We start from the raw sequence: 21,084 nt of genomic DNA, 5'->3' as shown, positions 1-21,084 counted from the left end.
CTGCCAGGGGCCAGCTCATCCTAATGAGTCCATTTGTATTTTAGCCATGCTTGGGAAGTACTCGTTTTCAGCTAATTGCCTGCTTACGTGCATTCAAACAATGGCTGCTGTGTGCTCAAGGACTTTCCCTGTCTAGTGTTACTTGGGTTAGGGCATTAGCCTTGTAACTGACCAGTGCTGCTGCAGGGTCTTCTATTTCCATTAGTGAAATAGAATGGTCTAGTCATATCCATGGTATTTGAGTGCTAAGTTCATCCTCTATAGGTACCTGCCTTCCTTCCAGTACCTGAAATGAACCAACATGAAAGATGGATATTTTTGTAAGCACAGGACAAAAGGGAATGGATTCAAACTGGAAGACAGTAGGTTTAGATTAGATACTAGGAAAAAATTATTTACGGTGAAGCTGGTAAGGCACTGAAACAAGTTGTCCAGAGAAGCTGTGGCTGCTCGATCATTGGAGGTGTTCAAGGCCAGGTTCGACAGAGCTTGGAGAAATGTGGTTTAGGCACAGAACTTTGATGGTCTTTAAGGTCCCTTCCAACCCAGACCAGTCTGTGATTCTGTGATTGCATAAAATCTATGGTTGCATGCATATTCAAGGGCCCTGATCTAGGGGTGGCATCACCGCCTGTGGTGGGGGGATTGAAGCTGGATAGTCTTTAAGGTCCCCTCTGACACAAATTATTTTAGGATGGTGATTCTATGATGATTCAGAAGTAGGCACAAAGATGTTTGTATGTGCAAATGAGATTGCTGAAATACTCGTCAGCACAACCCTGAGTGCCTTCTTTCTTCATAGCAGCATGGTAACCAAAATACATCAAAACTAGATGGCAGACATAAAGTAAAATAACTGCTGATATCTACAAGTTCCTCGTTCTGCAGGTTGAGCTGCCAGATACTATGTAGGAAGGAATGTGTTCTCCTTCCAGACTAGGAAGCTTTGATGAATACAGCTACTCTGTGGCAATTACTGTCTTTTCATGGCCACTATAAGGAGGATGTGGGAATAAATGGGCAGAGCCTTACAGCTCTTCCACTTTAGAAATGTTTCCAGAGCACATAGTTTGGTCTCTTGGTTTTGGAGCAGGTACACGTTGACTCCGTTGTGATAAAACTGATCTTTAATCAAAAAATGCAGCAAGATGTAAAAGGATGGAAGGTCTTCTTTGGACGTTTTTTTTCAGTGCTCCTGAAGTTATTAAACCGTGATTTCATATAGATTTGTTTCAGAGTCAACGTTCACTTGTGACTGGAGCCCTTCCTCTGGCTGGGGCATTTATTCTGTGTCTCTAGTCAGGATTGCCTGGCCTCTGGTGAGTGTCAGTTTGTGCTTTGATTTTTTTTTTTCCCTAGTGGAACATGTGGAGGACATGCCAGCTCATACTGACAGAACCAATGTGATCTTCTTCCAGTCCTTTGTGCAGTTTCCAGTAGGTTCAGTACAGCCTAGTCCAAAGCTGATGTGTGTTGCTGCTGTGTGTGCAGTCAAGCATTGTCTGCACTTTTGTGACATGACAACTCTAAGTGCCTCAGATCTATTGCTTTATTAGAATTACAGAACATTAGTGCAGGGGATGAGAGGATTGACAGGTGGATGTACTTGTACTGAACTGATTTTTTATGAGTTCATGGCCTTATCTTCCCAAAGGGCTTTCCTGATCAAAATCTAATATAAGCTTACAAGAAGACAACTTATTGCTGGATCCATTTTATTCACATGACTGTGATGAATCCCTAGTGCCTGGATCCCTAATGCCTCTGTTACCAGGAGGAGTCAATGGGGATGTTATGACTTGGTTTGTGCATGATGGGGAGTCCCTTCTCTGAAGCAAAATGAATGAAAATGGTGACAAATCCAGTGACTCAGAGCAGGATTCAGCACTTAAGACACAATATTCAAAGCCAAGTATCTGAGGTTCATTTACATTTCCTCTCATGCTTGAGGCAGGTACATAGCCTCCATGTGGGGGTAAACATTTGCATGTTTAGCAATTAAGGCAGAGAGGAGGATGAACCACACTCCCTGCTGGTTTTCGCAAAATTGGATGAATTCTAAAGGTGCCACGTTGAAACAGAGCCAGGGTACACATACTAGGATAATTTTGCCTGTCCAAGGAAAGGGTTACCCTAATTCTGTGTTTCTCTGGAAGCTGGCAATGGTCTAGCTTCACGATGGAAGAGAGGAATATGTTACTCAGGAAGCCTGAGGAACTGTGCATCAAACACAGGTCCCACAGCCCTTGGTAGGTGTTGGCTAGAGGCTACTGAGAGTTGCTGTGGAAAACTGCCCTCCCTGCTTGAGAGTTTGTGGGGAACTGACCCATTCTGGACTGCAGAGGAAAGGTTGAGTCATTTGACCTCACTATGAAAAGCCCAGAGCATACAGATCTGCTGTAATGAGTGGAGGTATCCTAGTTTCATCAAATGATGTTGTCCTAAAAAAGAAAACTGAAGGGAAAATGCTTTCTGCTGTATGCTTTTGTCTCTCTAAAACCGTCCTGTTTGGGAGCTGCCTTGCACAAAAAGCCTGCATCGTAAGTGCATGGATGAGGAGGACTGTTAAGCGCTAATACCACTGGATATTAGGACATTCACGTAATTTATAATCTTGCTTCTAATATTCTTCTTTATGTAGATGTACTCTTGACATAGACCATACTGTCTTTCCCTTTCACGTACTTCCTTGTTTAAATTTTACTGCGATGAGTGCTGTGGTAATGATCGCACCAGAAATGCCCTCTAATGATTCTGCTCTTTCTTGATGTGGTCATTTCAGATGATAAGGAGGCTCCATGTGGCTTTTGCGACTAATTTGTACTTTTCTGTTCCCTTCAGGAGAACTGTTTTCTTCCCTTTTTTGATCCTTGATGTCTCTCAGGAGAGACCCTGTAGGATAGTGCATTTATCTGGAACTTGGGGCAGGGCAGGTGGTGCTGTCTGTGTTCTCCAAACCCATCTTTTTGGGTCCCCTGTTTTAGGGGAATCAGATTTTCACTGGGACTGTACAATCAAGCACTTGTACTCCAGATATTCCTGGAAAAAACTTTCCTTGTGCAGGTAGATAGTTTTGATTGAAATTCTTCCGTATGTGTTTATGTTCAGTTTTTATTAAGCCCCCATCAACGTTAGGTGTCCATGCAAGCAGAGATCTTGTTTAAAATCCCTGAAGAGTAATTTTGCTGCTACTCTGCAATGGCAGAATGTTTTTTTTTATCTGTGAATGAAGCCGAGAATGAAATAAAGATGAACCTCTATTAGAAGTCATGATTTCAACAGCAGATTTCATCTCAATGATTTTTGTGTAGGTATGACTCTTCAGTTCTTGGCTGGCTTTAATGAAATGCTAGTCGGTTTAGAAAATGGCCATATTTTATTTCAGAAGGTACAATATCGTTAATTTTTTAAAGGAAGTTTCATTTTGCTTTGATAAAACAAAGACGCTTGGAAACTAAAGTGTCTTTTTTGGAAACTTCCTAAAGTAAAGTAAACAAGTGATGCTGATAAACAAGTAACTTGCTATGCACCGTGCTCCTTTATTATGGAAGCATCTGCTTCAAGTTATTTTTCAGCTGCAAAACTTAAAAAAAAAAGGAATCCTAAAAAGTGTGTCAGGGATTGTACATTCAAATTGAGAGGTGAAAAATTGCTCTCGTTTTCATTGTTACTCTGTTTTTAGATCTCTAAATTCATTCTTCTGCTTCTTGTTTTCAATTCACCATGCTTCCTTTTAAGAAATATCTTTTTGCGTTCATGGACTGTTAGTTAAATTGCTTCTTGTTTCCTGAACAGGAACGATTTCTTCCTCAAAGCAACCGTATTTTTGAGAATACTAGATTTGAATTCAGAAAAATAGGAGCTCTTTGTATTTGAGTGTAAATTCCTTATGTAGTTCTGTTGAACAGAAGGTGAGGTGAAAAATGCAGTAGGAAGATTGCAGACTGGGGTTGATCTGCTACATCATCACAAAAATCAGAATTCTTAGTAATTTGTCATCTCTGTTGTTAATTGATGTTTAAATTTGTGTTAAATTGACCTTTTTTTGGGGCCTCTGGGTCATGATGGGAATGGGATCTTCTCCCAGGTGCTGTTTCAGCAGAAGCTGGATATGATGGCTTCCAATCTGATCAGCTTTAAAAGCAGGAGCAAGTACCTTAGGTGGTAAGGGTAGTATCGTGGGAAGAGTGTTTGTCTAGGAGACAGTAAAGGCACTGATGGTGACAAGGAGGTTGTAAAACCTGTGTAAAGCTGTCCCCAGTTGTTTAAGGTGCAGATTCAAGTAGTTACATTCCTGTTCTGTCACTAGCTTTCAATATGAAACACAATCACGGTAATCTTTTGTTCAGGCGTATATCACTGTGCTTATGCAACCTGTTAAAGTAGTGGTTTTATGTGGAAATGTGATTCTGTTTGCAAAGCACAGCCAGGTTGTTAGTTGTAACTGACAGGAAGCTTTTAAAATGTGTTCTCAGGGCTACATTTAAGAAGCTTGCTTAAAGCTACTTTACAATATGTATGATTCTCAAGCCTGTAATTTTTTATGGATTGGTGATTGCTCTCAGTTGAATGCAACTTCTTCAAATTGAAAATAGCTAGTGTGTTTACTATCCATCCTGTATCGCTCTTCACTTGCTGAATAGTGTAGTTCATATGGCTTGATCCATTGTAAATTATTTTCCTGAGACACAGTTAAAAAGTGAAATCATTTAAGCTCTAAATTGCCATGTCTCTTCAGTTACTTGTTAAAAAAAAAGTAAAGCTTGAATTGTAGCTCTGTCAGATCATGAATGGTGGTTCTTACTGTGTTCTGTTTCAGTGCTGTTTCATTATTGCCTTTGGTAATAAATACAGTCTACCTGGCAACTGGTGACTGATGAATATGTATCAGGGGTGCTGTATAAATGTCAGAAGTATTCTGGGTTTTGAAGTCTGGAAATGCATGTTTTCATCAGCATGGTAATGAAGTATTCTTTCAGAAAGGTGGTAGAGGCAATTAACAAGGTTAATGTGTCATGTGAATTGTCTGTTAGTATTTCTCTTTTGCATTCACAGCTAGTGAAGACGAAATCCAGACTGGTTTGCCCTGATCTGAGAGCCTAACAAAATCTGACTGGAACCACAGTTGCAGTTGTACAGAACTGAGTTGGTTTGGTAAGGCTGGGACTGTCCAGGACTGTCTCTGGCACTGGTGGGAAAAGCTGGAACCATCACTGTGTCTCTGCTGTGGCACAGGTGTCTGAGTATTAGGGAGTACTTTGAGGATGACTGTTCATGTCATGTCAGTGAGACAGAAGTAGAGATACCACCAGCAGAGAAAGATGTCACCAGCCTGGAAAAACTCCTTTGTGGTGAGACAGAGGTGGAATTACAATGCAAAGGAAATGAGTGAGGGGTATGCAGGAACAGCACAAAAGAGTAGTATGAGGAGTTTGTTGCTCTGCTCTCACAGCACAAATACCAGGCTATAACCCACAGCAGGCAATTCCTGATAGCAGGAAATGTGTTCAGGTGTGTGATGTGCACAGGCCATCCCTGGAGTTGGGTTCTGTTGTTTGAATTTCCTTAGCACTAAAAATTCTAATGCCTCGTACTTGCTGATTAACAACTGTGTAGGAAGGCACAGATGTTCAGGGCTTTTTCAGTTTGATCCCAGGATATGTTTGGACTGGAGACATGGATGTGCTTTGCTCTTGTGCTGGATGTTACTTACAGCTTTCTCCTTTTGTCAGCTGAGTGGAAGCTGATGGAGGCCCTGAACCTGAAGACACCTCTGCCTCTCCAGGTGTGCCCAGCTGAGGTGGGATTGTCTCCTGGGCTTTTTCAGTGAAGCTGGAACATGGCAATCATAGAATCACAGAATGGTTTGGGATGGAAGGGACCAGGGACACCTTCCAATACACCAAACCGCTCCCAGCCTCACCCAACATGGCCTGGGACATTTCCAGTCCTCTCATCCTTTGTTGGGCTATGGAGACTTACATTTCTGTTTCGGAAGAGTGTGGAAGTCAGAGACAGGGTATGAGGACAGGCTTGTCCTGTGAATCAGTGCGATGTTTACTCCATATTGGATTCTTACTGATTTACAACACTCTGTAGCTGAATGCAGCCCCTTACAGGTTTACATAAAAAACACTTCCAGAAGCTTTCAGCTTGAGATGAATCACAGATTAAACACTATAGTCATTTGAAAGAAAGAAGCAGTCCCCTTCTCCACTAAAAATCCACACACGTTTTGAATTCTCTTCAGGATTCAGGGTGTCTTCTTGGATCCCCCCTTGGCTTGGCAAAGGTCTCTCGACCTCTTTCTGCAGCTAGTGGCTGGGTGAGGAGGGAAGTGACTTTGGCACTGCGATGTGGGGATTCTGTATCCTGCCTCATGGTGGAGTAAGAATGAGCTGTCTGTGCCTTCCTGATCCTTCTTGGTGCTGAAGGGGAACACTGAGGGTCTGGAATGCCAGCAAGAGCCCTCTCAGCAGTCCTCCAGCCAAGGTGGGAATAGGACACAGTGCCATAAACACCAGGGTTTGGTTTAGCTAGAAGAAACATATTAAAAAGATCTCTTTCATGTTGATGAAAGAACAGATGAGAGAAAAAATTCCCTCTGAAGTGGCTGCTTAATTACTGTTTGATAAACTACAGTGTGTAGTTTATCAAATTAAGTTGTTAGTGGATGCACTGTTAGGATAAAAAGTGTTTTTTCCTCTGGAGCAGTAACTTTCAACTTGTATGTCTGAATTATCCAATGTGACCAAGTTTTGTGTGGCAAACTTAAGCCTGCTTTAAATCTGTCTGCTCCTTGTAAATGTTTCATTACCACCATAGGAGTCACTTGAGGCATCTGTCTTGTGGCCTCAAGCTAGGATCCACTTCTGCAGGGTGTCTGATAGTGCTGCAGCTTCTGGTGAATGACCAGAAACATTCCCAGAAAGAAATTCAAAATACGGGGTTTAAGGTATTTGAGTAGTTCTTAGAGTATTTGCAAATTTGTCTGTCTTAGCTCATTAAATCAGGCAACTGGGTGAATCCAAATAATTAAATGAATTTTAATTCTTGGTATTCTGAGAAAAAATTACCTGGTTTGGTTTGAAGTATAAAGAACATAGTCTTGTAAGTCACTGAGAATGAAATTCCTGTGATGGTTAGGACTGTTAGTAAAAGTTATAAAGAAATAGACAAAGCAGCTGATAGGCAACTTCGTGGGGTGGTGTTTTGTTTTTTTGGTTTTTTTTTTTTTTTTTTTTTGGTGTTGTGGGGTTTTTTTGGTGGTGTTTTGTTTTGTTTGTTTGTTTTGTTTTGTTTGTTTGGGTTTGTTTGTTTTTTCTTTATGTAATGTTTTTAACAAAGTTAACTTAAAGATTTAAAAAATTATATATGTATTTGGGCATGGTCTGGTGGAAGGTGTCCCTGCCCATGTCAGGGGGTGGAGCTGGATGAGCTTTAAGATCCCTTCTAACCCAAGTTCTGCTGGGATTCTGTGATGTGATCTTTAGATAACTGGGTGGTTTGCTGTCTAGTTTAGTAATCCCTTCAAAAGTGTCGTGTCTCTTCAGTAGTTGCTGTAGTTTAATCAAACTTTAGGAAAACTCAGGCATGGTGTTTTGGGTGTGCACTGTGGATTCGGAACACAAAACATACAGCAGGGGAGGGATGTTCAGCATAAAACTTAGTGAGTCTGGGCAGGAAAATCACTCTCTAAAAAACTAATTGAAACACAAAGCAGAAGTGCCTGTTTTCATGTAAGATTTCCTTTTCCCCACAGGAGTTTTTGGAAGATCACAGCAAAAGTGTAACTGAAGCAGAAGTAAGGGCCATGTGCTGACTCTTGCACGTTTCTGGTGTTTGTGCAGCTGGTTTTGCCTACCAGCTTCATCCCACAGCTGAGTATAGAGGTGCATATATGTAACTACTTCTTTTGCTGACATTATTAAAAACCAAAGCATAAATCTATTGATAAATTATTTGAACTTGGTGTAAGTTGATATGCTGATTAAGAACTTCCTTCTTGTACTAAGTGATTTCCATGAAAAATCTGGAATTTTTCTATTATTTTAATTCTGTGGATTTAAAAAATATTTTTACGCAATTTTTCCTGAACAGACAACAATAGCACCCAAACCACTTAAGGTACCCCCGTTTTTGAGGTTTTTTGCCTGGAGATGCAATTTTGCTTTGGTTATACACCAGGTTTGCCCTGACCTTGTTACTGCAAAAAGCAGCAGAATGTGGTGGTACTGTTCATTAAATGCTGGAGGATTATCATCCAGTTTATTTCCTCTAAAACCACAGAACTATCAGGAAATAACTAAGCCCTGAAGTTTTAGGTTTGTAGAAATGATTTCCTCCTAATGCATGTCTTTGGGGGGATGGAAATGGAGGAATTTCAGAATCCTGTTATGTAAAAGAGAGGCAGAGCTATGTATTAATCCCAGGGAATTATGTTTAATGGCTTGTTTCATCCTTTATTGGTCTAAAGAATTCCTCAAAGATCAGCTGACCGAAAGTGCCACAGAAGTATTTTTACCTCTGGTGCTGCAACTATTATCTCTCAGTAATTTCACTAATCTTCCTTGCAGTGAGATTAGATTGGAAATGCTTTGGTGCAGGGAGGACTTGTTTATGAAAACTGCTTGGTACTGTGGGTGCCATCGAGGAGAAGTACCTGTAAGTAACCAAATGTGGTGTTCCAGTGCTAAGGAATGTATTGAGCTATGTATTGCCCTGGCTAGTTGATAGTGCTTCCTTGGAAGATGGTGTTTGGAATGTAAACTTCAATGAATTGTGTTTGGCATATAAAAAAATACTCATGGCATAAGTTTGACAACAAAATTGCTGTGGTTTTCTTTCATAGTGAGTGTTGGTTCCTGTTAAAAAAATAAAACCCAGTATTTTTAAACAAAAATTTTTAAAATAAAAATTGTTGTAACCTAGAATATTCTATGATGGTTCTATGGTTCTGTGGCTTAAGATCTGACATATTCAGATGCCATTTATGCATGTACGTTTTGTTTTACATGGCAATAATATGCCATATATACAACTAAAATATTTTTAAAATGTATTCCCTGCCAGATGAGGTATGAACTGTGAATGGGTGTGTGCAGCTGAGGGTTAAACCATGCAGAACAGCTGAGGTAGTAGCTTGTGCTGTGTCCTCTTACACGTTTTGCAGAAGGCAAACAGTTATGTCCTTGACAGACTTGGGTACTGTTATTAAATCCTGTTTAGTGGTTTATTTACAGGCAGCAGGAAAACAGTTTTACCCAATCCAGGGCCTGAAGTATTGGTCATGTTGTGGAATTACAGGCTACACAACTTGACTCTAAATTGCAGGCTTTCCTCTCTGCCCTACTTACTCAGTCTAAAAAAACCTAATCCTGTGGATTTTATTTCACTCTCTGTAGGGAAGCAGTGAGTAATTACTGGTCAAGGTAGAGATGCTGGAAAAATTTAATTAATGCTCATTAGGAGAAGCTGCTAGTACCTAAAGGAATTCATTAGTATGGGACTCGTAATGTTCATCAGAATAGCAAATAAATGCAGTGAAGTGAATGTTATTTAGGCTGTACTGTGTGGTATATTTTTCTATTCTGCAAAATGTTTCAGAACATGTGGGTCCTCCCCAACCAAGGTTGTCTTTTAACCCCTTTAAAGTGTCCAGATTCCAGATGAAGTTTGGGTTTATAAATCTGTATATTTCCCATCACTTTGTCAATAAAGAATTGAAGAACTTAGGAGAAAAGTTACATATGTCTGCTCAGCTGTCAGGGAATGCTTCACTGTCACTTCATTTTGGGGCTGAATGGCCTTGTTAATTTGAATACTTCATGTTAATCTTTCTACCATAATAAATACCTTGCGGAAGGTGTTGAGGGCATGGTGACAACTTGTTTTGTGCTCCAGGGCCCCTCTGGAGTGCCAACAGGACTGCAGAAATAACATCACCTGTAAGCTGACGTGCAGGTTTGGGTGTCTTGAGTTGGAAAGAACATTGAACTTCCCACCCAGAGCAGCTCAGAGAGCTGGTGAGATGCCCTGTGGCCACAGCTCAGGTTGGTCTTTGGTGTCTCCCCACTGGTGGATGCTGGTAAGATCTTGTGGGTTCAGGGTCTACCCTGGGTTTATTTAAACTTGTGTTTTAAAGCTGAAGCTACAACTACCTGCAAATCAGAGGCATTTTCATTGTTGACACAATGTTCTTAGCACATTTTTTAAAACTTATTTGCGCAACTCTTCATTTCCAGCTGTTAGCTGTTTGACTGAGCTGAGAATTGGAACTCCGTGAATACTGGAAAACTCTGTTACTGTTCTGTGATTTGCATAGCTTTAATAGATTTTGCAACAGTCAGATGTTAGCACAAATTTCTCTAAAAAAACAAAAAAAACCAAAAAAACCCCACCAAACTACAAGCCAGACAGGTGTGTCTGGTAGGAAGCAGGAGGTTATTTACTTTCTCTGGCCTTTGCAGAGAGAGGGAACCTGGAAGAGCATGAAAACTGCTGTGTGGGTGAGCCACTGTTTAAACTGTGGTGTTGGACACTGCTTAAAATGGAGTTATTTTTATCAGACAGTGGCAGCCATTTGAGGGCAGTAGGGGATGGCATCTTTAGGGTCTTCATTAACCCTTTCATCAGTCTGTATTTGTACACAAGTGCAGATAGTGGGTCCACAAGGGAATTCCAAAGTATTCAGAACTACCAATTATTCTCTAAGTGAAAAGTCTACTAAAAAAAGGGATATTCTTCCATTCAGACATCAAAAACCGATCTGTAATGTGAAGTGTCATCTCTAAGAATAGTAAAAAAGCTTTTACACGAGGAAGTTCTTTCTGTGAGCTGTTTCTTACAGTGGGTGAAATGTAGCAAAAGGAAAAAGGACTTGAATCACTTTCTGCTTTATTGAATTACCTTTGAGTAAAGGCATAACATTTATTCTGAAATCCTTATTTATTGCCTTTTGGCAAATATATGTTTTTTTTTCTATTTGAACTATGTTCTTAAGAGGTCTGCTGCTCTTTCTTGTGTGGGGCTGCAGAGATACTGGATGTTAAGGAAATGGCAACAAGAAAAACAGTGTTTTCCAAAAAAACGCTCAGTTCTTTGACAGAACTTCCTGTGTTATCTAAAGGATTTGAAATTGGGACACGAGAACTAGGTGCTCACTTCCCACTGCAGTGATCTGAAAAGATTCAGCATTCGTTGTCACCTGGCAGTCTAAGTTTCAAATGCAGAATACAAGGCTTTTCTCAAATTCTAAATACAAAGTGCGAGGCTTTCTGTATTTAACGAATAAGTGGATGTAAAAATAAAATCTGCTTTTTGGAGTAACAATATGCATCTGGTTCAAATGCAGGAAATTTGAGTGATGCCTGCAAACTTAGCTGGACCTCAGTGCTGCAGCAAATTGTACTGAGAAGCAGATGATATTTGTAGTTTTGCTATGCAAAGACTGTTCTTAACCTGCATGATGGACTCGCACTGGTATTTTTTAGAGTAACAAATGATGTAGTTGGCCCTCTTCAGTCACACCCTCCTGGCACTGTAAACCTTCTGGATGCCTGCTGTGCTGGCGAATGAGGATGTGCTGTGCTCACAGCACAGCCTTGGCTTTACCTGATAGTTCTGACAGTGCCTCTGGGAAAGCCTCATTAGTCTCTTGGTAAGAATTTAAACTGACAGGTAAAGACAAGCTAATCTCTGTTTCATTCCATGATTTATTTGAACAGCAGGATGTCTTTGCTGTTGCTGTAGAGCTACCGGTGGAGACTGAACAATGCGTTAGGGAATTTAAATGGATTTATTTAGTAACAGTCAAATGCTTGCTATGTGATTGCTGGCTGATTCTGACTCGATATGAAGAGCAAAATTGGGAAGGATCTTGACTACATTCCAATCACAGTTCTGTGAGATGATGCACGTGGTTAGGACAGATGCCTGCTGTCAGATTTGCTTGATGTAATTCTTACGTTTGTAGGTGCAGCGTGGATTTTCATCACCTAGCTGAATGTTTTATTATATTGATCAATTGATATATTTCAAATACTGGTATTCAGACAAAAATGTAACTTTTTAAAACTCTTACCTTCAGATTCATATGTGTCCTGGAAGTGAGGAGGAAAGAGAGTATTTTAATAAGAACCATCTAATGTGTGTAACAAGCTCTGTGCTCTAGTGATGGTAGAGCATTTCAGAGAGATTACTGCAGATCCCATGCAGTCAGACAAGGATGACAGAAAAGGGATGATGCAATACATACAGGAACAAACTCTGTGCTGTTAGTTGGGTGTTCCTGTTGGGGTGCAGAGCCATAGCTGCCCTCTGGTTGATTGCAGATTGTGAACAGAAATTGGATTTGGCTTTGCCTTCAGAGCTGTCTCTTTATTTGAAGTGCTTTCTTACAAGGATTCAGTTTTTCTGTCAGTCTTGAATTTAGTGAGCTCTTTAAGCAAATATAAATGACTTCAGCCTTTGGAGACAGCTCCATACAGGTGCTGGTTGGCGAGTTTCCCAATTGGAATGCAGAGCAGTCTGAGAGCTCTGAATGCAGTGAAACTTCTGTTATTGTAACTGAGGACTCTTTCTGGCTCAAGTCCTAGGCAACATTATTATTTTGCTTACAACATTCACCTTGTGGGAAACTTTATTGGGCAAACATTAAGTTACAGAATTGCAGAATTGTTAAGGTTGGAAAAGAGCTTTAAGGTCACCAAGTCCAGCCATCAACTAGCGCCACTAAACCCTGTCCTCAAGTGCTAAATCAACATGTTTAAAAAACACCTCCAGAGATAGTGACTCCAGCAGTTCCCTGGGCAGTCTCAATTGAAACTGAAAGCAACTAGTGCAAGTTAATTGCTGAATTTAATGGCTTATCACCCAGACAGTTGTCACAGACATTTGCTGGGGAGCAATTGTTTGCTACCCTGTTCTCTAGACTTTGATTCTTGTTCACTGCTGAAATGTTTATTTTATCATTTATTGTACTTGGAGAAGGGCTAGCAGGTACCTTTGAAGCTGGCCATGTGTGATTGTGCCATTTGTACCTTGACTACAGCCATGGCCTGGCAGGATTTTCTCAAATCAGTGGTTTAGGTTTTTGCAGTGTGTTTGTATGTGGCTTATGCTGGAAATCATAGAGTGAAAATTAAGTTACTGTGGACTTGTTGCCCATGTCCTTTCTCTCTGCTTTGACTAGTTTTAGTTTATAGTGTAGAGTAATAGAAGAAGTTTGCTCTGAAGCTAAAAATAATTGGAAATACAGCTGTGGTGTTCCCATGTAGAACGACCTCTCCATTGGTGAGAAAATACTAATACATGCCAGCTAGAACTGAATCTGCTATACAATTGACCACTGAAAGAGCAAGTTTTCTTCTAATGTTCAATAAATTCTGATTATGAAAATCAGATTTATCCTTTTAATAAATAGGTTATTTGCCCATTTTTAATCTGCCAGTCTCTTGAATGCAGGTGTTCTGAACACTTTATTGCAGAAGTGTTCCTTGAAAGAAGATCAGCATATTGCTGTTAATTGGGGTAGTTGTGTGCATGGCCAGGAGTTGGACTTCATGGTCTTTGTTGGTCCCTTCCAGCTAAGGACATTCTATGATTTTGTGAGTTGGTTATTAATCTGAAGGTTTATGTTTTACTAGCTGGTGTTTACCAGCTTCTTTTTCCACATACTGATGTCCTCTGTTGAGACACTTCTGTTGCTAAGTGCAGATAGGTAAGAAAAAGAAGAAATGCTGAGAAACAGATGTTGCAAGACCAAGTACCCAGCTGTGTGCTAAGAAAGTGAATCTCATGGTGATTAGTTAACAATTCCTTAGCAAGCAGAGGCATAGATAAAACAGTAAACGCAGCATGGGGAAATAATAATATTAATTTAGATTAAAAAAGAGACGTTTCCGAATATTAAACACTGGCAGCATCAGTTCAGCCATCTGTGTTCCTGAAGAGCTGACTGTATTGTAGTAAGTCACACCAAGGTCAGTTGAGCTGTTTTTAGAATTGGTTTTAGACATGTTTTCCTGCAAGCTGGTTATGGGGAGATGCATGGATTTTCAACTTAAATGCTGCATCAGTAATGAGAAGGAGTCTGTCGACCTCAGCTGGCTGGGTTTGTTAAAAATTCCAATCACTGTGCCAAATAGTGAGATGAGCACCTCTGGCAGCTGTTTGAATGAGCTATGGCTGTCAGTGGGATCCAGCACCACTCCCAGATGTGCTTTGGAGCTCACCAGTCAGCACCTCCGGTGCATTTGTGCCAGGTTGGCTGCTGTAACCTGGGTTCCTGCAGGGAAGGGCTGTGCTGGGATGTGCCAGCACTCTCTGGGCAAGTCCAGCATGCTTGTACTTCACTAGAAAGCAGCTGGATCCCAGAGGCTGAGCAGTTCCTCTCTACTGGTATCCAGTTCCACATATGTGCACTCCTTGGAGAAAGCACTCTTTCAAAATTAATTGAAAATCCTGGGTTCCATAACTAAAAATAAATCTTATTAAATGAATAGTGATAAAATAATAGGATATCTTGTGCAAGCAGAAGGAGAAACTCCTTTCATTTTTAATATTATGTGATGGTTAACTGAACTTGTAGGGAAATGGTCTTCTCTTACTTGATTACTTCTACAACAGCCTGTGATAAAGATTGCAAACAGAAGCTTCCCTGCAAAACTGGGTTATAATAGAATTGGAGTTCATGCAGTGACACCGGAGGGATTTGTGGGTGTTACAGATCAACATGGATCAACATCTCTGCTCTTTCTGGGATGCTGGGCTGCCACACTGGTGTGCCCCCAGTCCTTGGCTGTTGCAGCAGACTGAGTAAAGCATCCCTTGATGTAGAATTGCTGTGTGAACTGTGTGAGTCAGGCACTGACGTTAGTCACGGCTGGTGCACATCTGGAGTTGGCAGTGATTTCACTGACTGCCCATCTTGTGCAGTGACCACTGTGGGGGAATTTTTTTCCTGTTAAACTGTGAGATGTCTCCAGTCAAAACCGCTGTGATACAGCACTTCTGTGGGTTTGATTGGAGGAGTGCTGACCTGGCACGTAGATCTTGGTGATTCTGGGCTCCTGGGAGTCCTTTGGAGTGTGATGAATCACAGCAGTGCAATCTGCAGCCTGAAGCATCAGCTGTCCTTTGGGAATGCTGCAGCCCACCCTGCAGCAGTGCTGGGATTTCCCAGGCTCCTTGAAAAGCCAGTTTCAGGAAGCTTTAATTCCTTCCTAAAAGTTGCACAGTTGTAGCAGGAATTGCTCCTTTACCCTTGTGCTCAGTGGGTCTCTGTGCTGGTGGGACCGTGGCGGGGGGTGGGTCTCATGGGAAAGTGGCATTGAGGAACCACTAAAAAGCCCTTGGGTGACATTTCTGTATGGGAATGATCTTTTACAAGAGGTGTTAAACTTGCAGGCAGTGCAAAGCACGGTTGTTCAGGATGGGGCTAGTGTTTAAAAGCCCAATTTGCTATTGTGTAAATCAGTTTATAGGTCCAGCTATGACAGTCCATGCACTGCTGCTCAATGAAACAGCTAGAGGACACTTCTTCTGGGAACATTGTCTGTTTTCCATGATGGATGGTCACCCCAGAGGCTTGTCTTCTCCAGGAGAACAGGCATGCAACATCTTTGCTGACAGAGTATCTTTGTCAGACTCCTGCCCTGCCAAACTCCAGACTGAAACAGGTTAGTGGGTCTAGAAATTATGCAGAGTGTAGCTGCATATCTTGCTTCCTATAACCTGTGATTTGAATAAATTCTATTCTGATCTGAACACTCCAAAAAAAAAAAAAAAAAGATCTTGGCATGTGAACACATACCCTTCTGTTGGGAAAGCAGTGCCAAGTCCCAAGTAGATTAAATGGCTTGTGTAACAGAGAGCAGCTGCAAGGACATTTTTCTTTGGAGATATGGTTGAAATGTGTCATTCTGTAGAGCTGCACACTGCTTAAGCAATGAGATATGGTATGTTAGACATACGTCACATCTGAAACATGATGCACTCTCTTCCAAACAGAAGGATTGGCAGCGTCTGCCAAACACTGTGACAGATTAACCTTCACAGGTGCCCTGTGTATGGTCCCTTGTTGCAGTGTGACATGGAATAGTATTAAATGTCAGTAAGTTTGAATTTGCACATAAGCTGGAGATTTCCAAAGGGAAACATTAATATTAGAACAGTCTAGGGACTCAAGTAACATTTTGTTTAGTTGGATATGTTATTTGTGCTTTCTAGACCAAATGGGTTTGTTTGCTGTCTCAGTAAAGCATTTTCTCTAGTGTGAATAAATTAAAACTTCATATTGTAAATTTCAGGGAATGAATGGAAGATTATTTATAAATTGGGAAAAACAAGCCATAGTTAGTCCCAGGAAAATCATCTCCATTTTTCAGGTTGTCTTTGTTTTGGTACTCCACTTTTCATTTAAGAGCAGACTAAATGATTTATGTATTATTGTAACTGTGACAGCTACAGTGGACTTATTTCATGGCTGTAAGGATCTGTATTCGGCTTCACAGTACAAGTGTTGCAGCAACAGATACTACTTACCCAGCATAGCCTCTGCAGTGTACTGAGCTGCACAGTGATTAAAACTCAGCAAGGCCTTGAGTGGATAATTAAGAAGGTTTAATAAAGTGCTAGTATTAAAACAATTTTGTATCCTAATTTTTTTATAATGTATTTGTGTATTACACGTTCTCATTGTTATTTTGACCCTTTAGAGTGTTGTGACATCCTTTTACATGAGCCCACTGGTGTGTTGCCATACCAGCTCCATCGCTTGCCTGGTGGTTTGAGTAGATCATGATCAGGAAATGGCCTCAAGTTACACTGGGGGCAGAGTTTGGATTAGGTGTAGGTTTTTTTTCGTGGGAGGGGTTGTAAAGCTTTGGAACAGGCTACCTAGAGAAGTGGTGGAGTTACTATTCCTGGAAGTGTTCCAAGAAACATGTAGATGTGGCACTTGAGGACATGGTTTAGTGGTGAACATAGTGGGTGCTGGTTGATGGTTGGACTTGATGACCTTTAGAGTTAATTCTTTTCCAGCCTTAACGATTCCATATTCTATTCTGCCCAGTATGTTTGATTCGTCTGCTGCTGTGGTGTCAAAAAGCCTGTTTCCTCTTACGCTTTACATCCCTTTCTCACTTTGAGAATCATAATTAGGTCTCGGAAATCACATTTGTTTTTTGTGAAGTGTTTCAAGCTCCCAGGCTAGGCTCAGTGATTGTTGTGGTTTAAAAACAAACCAAGTAAGAGGCTCTAAGTCGGAAATAAAATTTAATGAGAAGAAAAGGAAAATAAAATAGAATTAAATAAAATAAATACAAAAAGAAAAACCAGTGACAGAGTCAGAATACAACCTGATCAGGGTGATGGAAACAGTCCAGACGAGGTGGTCTCCTTGAAACAGAAATCTTGTAGAAAGGTCTGGTAGCTCCGGTCCTCTGGGAATCCAGTGGGTGAGGGCTGCTTCTACTGTCCCAAATCCCAGCTTATATCCAGGTGAGAATGCTTGGCTCTTCCCCATGGGCGGAGCATCTCACAATGGGATGATGAGTCATGGAAGAGAGCCTTAATGGCCCATTAAAGAGAGAGATAACTCCCGGAGGGAGTTATCTCTGAGTCATGCAAAAGGCATTGATGGGCCATTAACTGAAGATGGTGATAGAATACATCCTAAACTACAACCCAGGACAGTGATTTTTCCAGGGATCCCTGTAAATCCTTTTCTCTGTCTCAAATCTGACAGTAGGAGAGGCTCACAGGTGCAGTTTGTCCTGAATTCTTGTTCTTTACCATCACTGTCAACACATCTGGCTTGAAATGGAAGTCATGGGCCAGTTTACCCCATTTTTGAAAATACAGCAAATCTTTATAAACAGGCAAAACATTGTTAATCTATTCAGAGTTTTTTCAGTTCTCAAGAAAATACAGAATTAAAAAGAAGAAAGGAAAGTCTCTCTATATAATAAAAAAGGTCAAACTTACCTTGTGTAAAGTTCTTTTGCATTTTTCTTCCCCACTGTTAAATTGGAGGAAATAGTTTACTTTTTATTTGAAATCCGTTCATTATTTTAAATAACTCGAGTTCTGCTTATATCTCCTTCAGTGTCTGATCTTCTATTTGAAACAGCTGCACAGAGCTTTGAGCCTTGCTGTTCTCCTGTTTAATAATGGAGTATTAAAATACTTGGCATTATCAGAGTAAACCCTGCTCACTGGTAGTTCTCCTGACTGTATTCCCATGGTTAATGGATTTTTGTGTGCATGCAATGTATTACTGTAATCAAATCTGATATTAGTGTGTGTGAAGCTAGAGTCTGAAAGTTGGAACTACTTTACTCAAAAGAATTTCCAATTTAAATATCATTAAGGTTGTAGGCAATTCGTTAGGCTATGCAAGTTTTTTTCTGCCAGTGCAGGGCATATAACTGACTTAAAATGCTGCCTTTCTGTGGAAGTCATGCACAGGCTGAGAAAGTCTACAGATGTAACAAGATACAGAGAAGAAAAGTAGAGACCCTTGCTATAACTGTGTAACTGAGTAGTATTGCTGCCCTACATAGAGATTTCCAAATGCAGCTGTTCTTGATTTCCTACTTTTTCCTTAGTTCTGAAGTGGTGCGTGAATGACCCTGCCCTCCCGTGTGCTGGCTGGGGATGCCCTGCAGAGCTGTGGCTATGGCCCAGGAGCAGATGGAAGGGACGGGGCAGGCATGTGCCTGGAGCTCTGCTGATGCTCTCCCTGCTCAGAATGCGTTCTGGCACGTGAGTGGAGTGCTTGTGCTTTTAGATGGTTTTGAAATCAAGCTGTTTGGTGCTGGTTGTGCTTACACCAGAGCTACCCTCCATGGGTGCACAGGAATGCCCTCCCACACTAGATTACTCTGGAGCTGGCAGGGAAATGAGCTCAGGGCAGGTGTCAGAAGGTTAAAAACCTCTGGATTTCGCAGTGCTGGATCGCAGAACCCCAGAATTCTGCGATCAGGTTGAAAGACAAACCTAAGGATTGTCTAATTACATAGATAGGGACGGCTTCCACTAGATCAGCTTGATCTACACCCAGTCTAACCTGGCCTTGAACACTTTTAGGGACGAGGCAGACACAGCTTCTGTGGAAAACCCGTGCTAGGGCCTCAGCACCTTCACGGGGAGGAATTCCTTCCCTCTGGCAGTGGGAAGCCATTCGCCCTTGTCCTGCTCTCCAGGTTTATTCTTCACTTCCAATCTTCAGTGGCTCTGGTATGTCTGGGAACAATGGCAAGTGTGGGATTCTGAATGTACATGATGATATTCTGGTTACGTTTCTTTTCTGCTTTGTTCTAAGTGAGAAAACAAAATTGCGTGTCAGTATGTAATATCTGCACTTTTCACGCTGTGGTGTTCAAACTCCCCTGGGGAGGGGAGTGAGATTTACAGGACAGAATTAAGGGGATCAGCAGAAAGGTGCCAGAAGGTGGCGGCAGATCACTGCGGGCTGGGCCGGGACAGCCTAGGGCATCCTTATTATTACTTTATTTTTCTGCTTTCTAATGCACACCAACCATTCTACATGTGAATTTCTCTAATTTTTTCTTTGCCCACTATTTTGTTTGACTTTCCTCTGTTTTCCCCAGGCAATCCTGTCAATCTTCAATTCAGTCATCTTGATGTCAGAGTATAGTCCAGTCTCTAAGCTTTTAGTATTAATATTAACCCCTCAGTGTCGATGTATCCTTAGTAGCAGCCTTGCCTTTATTTTGTCCTAAAACTGAGTTGGTATTTATTGAAAAGGGTTTATAAGCTCTTAAAATTTTAAACATGAAGAGGGAAAGATCAGTGAGTAAACAAAGTCTGTAATTTTACATCTAGAACAGATTATCACATATTGCCTGGTTTTTCGAACATGTAGTGCTCTGAAAGTAGATGATGAATAGATTCATCTGCCTTGGTGAAATATGACTGTATTGATGTGCCTAAGTGAAATATGCTGGCCTTGCTGAAGTGCAGGTCTGGCCTTGACAAGGAAATGGATGGACCATTTTAGCAGCAAAACATCTTTTTTAGTGTTGAGGAACTATCTACAAAGAATTAAATCATTTGTAGTAACAAATGGAAAGTACTTTTCTTGTGGGAGATTACCCCATTTGTTTCCATATTCCATGTTGTGCTCATTATGCTGCAGGAAGCAAATCCAAAGTTTTATAAGGAACAGTTCCTCAGAGTTGCTGTGCATTCTTGGGAAGGGGTTGGGTGGAGAACTGCATTAGTGGGAATTGGCTGTTGCTCATATAACAGCTGAACAGCCATGAGGACAATGCTCAGGTGTTGTCCCAGTAGTGCAAAATGCTTTTGTGTGTTTGGAAGTAATTTTTAAATTACTTTAAATTAAATTTAAATTAAAATAAAAGGTGAGAAGTTGACTTCATTTGGAGCTCAGGGCTCGTGTTCAGCACAGGATGTGCTGCCTGTTCTGAGGGTGTGCTGGGCTTCTTCTGTCCTTGCTGAGGGTTTAAGGCAGTTTTGTGTGTGTTTTGGATTTCTGTGGACATCACTGATCTCTCTGAAGGGCCAATAGGTAATCTTGGTTCCACTTTGAGATACTCATCTTGACATGGTTTTGTTTGGAGGGAAGAGGGTGCAGACTGAAATTCTGCTTGCTGTTGGTGAGTGGTGGTTGCTGAGGTCATGTTTGAGATTTGAGAACACGGTGTGAAATGCCCTCACCTTGGCTAAAACGGAAGGGAAAGTATAAAGTTGCCACAGCCAAAACATGCAGACAGCTTCGTGGAAGTGACAAGTGGTTAGGAAAGCTTGCTTAGTTGTGGGAGGATTTTGATGATTTGGGATTTTTTCCAAATTTGACATATATGTAAGTAGGTAATTGGTTGAAAATGTAGGTGAGTGGGCCTGATATGAGGACTGCTGTGGGGGTCTGTAACCTGTTTGAGGTGGTCTCCTTAGCAGCTTTGAGCTCACAGGGTTCAAAGGCTCCTGTCAGAAACGCTTCTGGAGGAGGTTTATGCATTTCAGCAGTTGTCTGATCCAGCCTTTTTCCCTGCTGTTGTGCTACACCACCATCCATCTGCTGCTGCCCATTTCATG

General features: G+C 41.2%; 1 protein-coding gene across 1 annotated transcript in view; it reads left to right on the top strand.

The window, feature by feature from the left end:
- The window catches only part of MAGI3 (membrane associated guanylate kinase, WW and PDZ domain containing 3), a gene marked incomplete at its 3' end in the record, with an annotated part of 48,934 nt that overhangs the window by 3,948 nt on the left and 23,902 nt on the right, over positions 1–21,084 (top strand). The gene's annotated exons all lie outside the window — the stretch shown is intronic.

This window comes from Sylvia atricapilla, chromosome 25 (genome assembly GCF_009819655.1).
Source record: "Sylvia atricapilla isolate bSylAtr1 chromosome 25, bSylAtr1.pri, whole genome shotgun sequence".
NCBI lineage: Eukaryota > Metazoa > Chordata > Aves > Passeriformes > Sylviidae > Sylvia > Sylvia atricapilla.
Note: the sequence above shows the minus strand (reverse complement) of the source record. Positions and strands in the feature narration are given on the sequence as shown.